We start from the raw sequence: 4,663 nt of genomic DNA, 5'->3' as shown, positions 1-4,663 counted from the left end.
GTGTGTTTGTGTGTGTGTATATTAAAAACTTAAACTTAAAAGTAAAATAAGCTGAAGTTGGTACTAAAGTTACTAAAACTAAAACTGTAAAAAATAAACAAAAATTACAGAAATAGATATACTTAAAAAATAACAAATAAAATGAAAAACTGAAATGAAAGATAATAAAATAGTTATATATATCACAATAGAATATAAATATTACTAAAATAACACTGGCCTTTTGAAGAAAGTAGGTTTTAAAGGTTTGAAGTTACATGAAAGAGTAAACGATAACAGAATGGCTGAACTATCCTTTTAAATGTGTTTATCTTTTGAAATGTGATTTTTCTGAAACTGTCAAGTCTGTATCACTTTCACAGCTCTGTGCGGACGTGTTTCTCCACCTCTGGCCCACAGCTGTGCACACACCGACAAACACACACATACACACGCAAGCAGCATCACATCATTCCAATTTGTGTAAACACTGGGGGATGGTGGAAAAACGCACTACCCTTAACACAAATGCACACAAGCTGCCCTTCCATCCACACACACACACACACACTCAAGAACACACATGCAATCTCTTCTCTATTTGTAGTGCTGCTCTTAAAACACTCTTCCCCATCCCCTTATCTAAACATCACCCATGTCCATCCCTAGCCCCTGCTGTTTTCACTCACCCGTCTCAGCAGACGAGCCGTCCACCTGCGTCCACTCCAGACCTCATGACCTCCCTCCACTTTTACACATCTCTCCCGAGACCCACACACTCTTGGAGTACCATTGCACTCATTACTAATACAGGTGGAAGCCAGAAAACAGAGAGACTAACTAGAGGCAAAGAGGAAATGGCATATAGGAGCGCACACTGATGAGAATAATGAGGGTTCTAGTCGAAGGGGTCACCGTCAATACGCACGGCCACCGCGCATCAACTCCCAGCAGAGAAAGAGCGACAAATAACCCTTGTATAGGCTTGAATAGGGAACAAACTTTACAATAAGCCAGAGGACGGAAGGTGTTACGCAAGGCGAGGCATCGCGTTCACCAATTGATTTCTATTAATTCGGCGTAGAAGCAGTTCAGGGACACATCATGTTGGTTAGCTGCATGTGCTAATTGTGTGACGGTGTCCGCAAAACCGCACGATAACAAGACCCAAGGCCAGAACATTTGCTTCGTGATGTCAGGGATGTAATCCAATAATTCATTCATGTGATATGAGTTCCTGCAGGGGTTGATAGTGAGAGCTCAGGACGGCTTAGAAAAGAGGATTTTGAATTCCATACAGGTACTTCTGATTGCTCTGTGCACATGTTGTTGACATTATAATACATTTTTGGGAATTATGAGTACGGTTCCAATGATCCAATTAATATGGATGGTTTATACATGACATTTTACCACGAATGTATCTTTACAGTTGCATAAAATGTAAAATTGTGGCTTGGATCTAGTCAAACAGCTTTTTAAGCTGAAGGATAGCACTCATTTTGGAATATAAACACTATAAAAGTGAACATATGCAGCTGAAAAGACATATTTCTACCTGATTTGAGCCTTTAAATTCTTACATTTGAGTAACCGGGTTTATTCAGTTGTGTATAATAATTTCTTTGAACTGAATCAAATGGGTTAATTTAGGTGTTACCCCATGAAGAACATTTTTACATTAACTGACCTCTCTTTAAAGAGTCTGATAACAAAATCTTTCAGATTTTTCAGAAATTTCAGATTAAACACTGGATGATCAGACTGGATGATTGTGAATCCCTCATGTTAATGTACTAAAGCTTAAATAGGAATCTGTGTGTGTGTGACTGAGTTTTAGGTACTATTGACTGAGGAAGGATGTGAGTCCATTGTGGTACAACAATGAGAAGATCTTCCCTCCAGGAGCCCAATTTGACTCTCAATGGGTTTGAGGAACATCTGGGCTGAAGGGGTGACAGTGTATGGGCCCCCAGCAAGCTATTCCCTGCCAATTGCATTTAATGCGGTAACACAGTCCAGGACAGGCTGGAAACAAACATGAATGGAGCACAATTATACAGTTACCGCTCTCTTCAGCCTCCACTGTTCATTAACAGACAATGAAGAGAGCGTATGACAGCCCCACGTCACAATAATAAAGAGCTTTGTTAGAGGCTTCCAGCCTCCTCTATGCTTACAGACACTGCATGAATCACTATATTATAATGGACAATCGATTGTTCTTGGATGTGATGATACACACTGACCTCACTATTTCACATACACACACAAGCTATAAAATCCCATTCACATACATTGTTTTCAACCTGTATGTACACTTTTTTGTCATTTTAGGGTTTTTATTAAGATGTGATTTGGACCAATTATGAACCTCATAAGAGGTTTTAAATATATGATCCCTCACAAAATCAGCAAACACACTTCACCTTAAAACTCTGTATGTTGTAGGGATAGTTCACCCAAAAAATTAATATGTTGTAATCATTTACTCACCATTAATCCAAACCTCTACAAATGATTGGTCCATGCAATAATAAATGGTAAATGAAGATGTGAAGCCCCAAGAAGAACACAAAATCACCACAAAAGTGAGGGGGCAGGCACAATTTTTGGGGGGGTTTTTGGGGTTAACTGTCCCTTTGACCATTTCTCTTCCTGAATGAGCGCCCAGTCTATAAACACCAGTGTCCACTCCATGCTGCAATTACTGTAATCTCCAGTATGCAGTGCGCACTTATTCCATTATAGACGACCAGTCACAAGAAGGAAAATATGGAAAACGCGCTCTGCTTGTGTCACAGCATAAAAACATCTGCTGGTGGTCAATCTCAAGCATGATTGTGTGATTTTGAACATCATGCACTTTAACATAAAATTTCAACAGAATACGTTCATCACATAGTATAGTATGTCACTATGATTTTTTTCCAGTCAATATTCCCTCAGAAATAACCGTTTTATTGTCCTGTGAACGTGGCAAAAAGGGCTGATGTTGTGCTTCAAATATATAAAATCCCATAACATACACAATACACCGTAAGCGTTATTCACTCACTCAATCTGGCACATAAAGATTTTAGTGACTAATTTGTTTGCACGTTGCGACGTGAGTGCAATTAAAACCGCACTGCGTTTGCGCCAAGTTATATTCGCCAAAGTGACACAAACTGCCATTTACATTTATTCCAATCGTCTTTAGTTAGGATTGTAAACTTATCTAAACAATATGGCAACAGTTGGAGCTCCGCCGACTGACTGACTTGACTGACTTAATGACGGTATCAAATATCCTTTCCACCCCCATCGCTTTTACAATAAACGGCATTTTAAAAAACACTAATTATGTTACGTTGTGACGTCACTTTATAACAGAACATAACGCTGCAATAATAGAACACTGCAATAATCCAGTTGTATTTGTATTGGAGGCGTCAAACTTACCTCAGGCGAGTCAGTGCGTAACGCTCGCGGGCTGTCAGCGCGTCCAAAAACGCATGAAAACGCACACACGGCTTCGTCTTATAAGAGCACCATTTAAAAACGAGGCCAAAAAATCCCACATTTTCCAAAGAAAGGCTCAGCTCCTTGTGTTTTCCCGCATGCTAGGAGCGAGCGAGCGGCGCGATGGTCGGTGTCGGTTTACGCAGCGGAACTCTCTCCGTTCACTCCCTTTGTAAGTTCTAGAGAGGGATGGTGTATTAAACCCGTCCAGATTCACTTCTTCAAAGCGGTTCCCTTCCGTCTCAGCAACTTGAACCCCGCGCCCCTGTTAAAGTGAAGCTCTGTGAGAGAGACAAAGGTGCTCAGCGGATGGGAAGCGGCGCGCAGCTCCAGTACGCCACACACGCTGCACTGGAGGATATACTGCCTCCTGATGGGTATCGGTAAAGCGATGAGGCGGACCGGTGGCTCACAAAAGCAGTTAAAACAGGTCTCCGCCCCAACCTCCCCTGTCCTGTATGGGAACGGGGCCGGAATATCATCATAATCAGACAGAGTGAAGCATTTGTCATTCTCTAATGGACTTCTGTGCTGTAGACTAGCACATTATTTTAATGACTTTTTTCTAACACTTTAAAGTGAGACACATTACAGACTGCATGTTGGTACCATTCACACAGGATGTTACATGTACAGTAAATGTAAAAAAAAAAAGAAAAAAGACAGAAAGAGAAATACACTGTATATGTTTTTAATTTTAACTGAAAATGTAAATGCAATGTAAAAATGTTAACTGCTTGTTACCTTACCATTAGATACATAAAATTCCATTCAATTTAACAGGATAATACATTTAATTTTACAATCAAACACTTTTGGAAGTAAAAAGAGTGAATAATTTACATTTAAAATATGTAATATCTTCAATAAGTAAAATATTGTATGTGCATCACATAATAGTAATACATAGAATTTTTGTTTCTTTTTTGTTATCAGTTGAAATACATGGTTTTATATATGTGAAATAAATGGTTTATGAAAAAAGATAAAGTTATGAACTGAAAAATATAGGCACTAAATTGCTGACAGAGAGAGACAGACAGATGGATAGATTAATAATAATATAATAATCATATTAATCATATTATATTTAAATAATTTCATTTTCGCTATCAGTTGAAATATATGTGAAAGAAATGGTTTATTAAGAAATATAACGTTATGAATTGAAATTTACAGG

At 38.8% G+C, this 4,663-nt stretch overlaps 1 protein-coding gene across 2 annotated transcripts in view; it reads right to left on the bottom strand.

The window, feature by feature from the left end:
* The window catches only part of sema4c (sema domain, immunoglobulin domain (Ig), transmembrane domain (TM) and short cytoplasmic domain, (semaphorin) 4C), a 70,027-nt gene extending 66,175 nt beyond the window's left edge, over positions 1-3,852 (bottom strand). For both annotated transcript variants that reach the window (XM_016497948.1, XM_016497949.1), the window contains exon 1: positions 3,424-3,852. The gene's annotated coding sequence lies outside the window, so the exon portion shown is untranslated. The remainder of the gene's footprint in view (positions 1-3,423) is intronic.
* Between the last annotated feature and the right edge of the window lie 811 nt (positions 3,853-4,663).

This window comes from Sinocyclocheilus anshuiensis, unplaced genomic scaffold (assembly GCF_001515605.1).
Source record: "Sinocyclocheilus anshuiensis isolate Anshui unplaced genomic scaffold, SAMN03320099.WGS_v1.1 scaffold1276, whole genome shotgun sequence".
Lineage (NCBI taxonomy): Eukaryota > Metazoa > Chordata > Actinopteri > Cypriniformes > Cyprinidae > Sinocyclocheilus > Sinocyclocheilus anshuiensis.
Note: the sequence above shows the minus strand (reverse complement) of the source record. Positions and strands in the feature narration are given on the sequence as shown.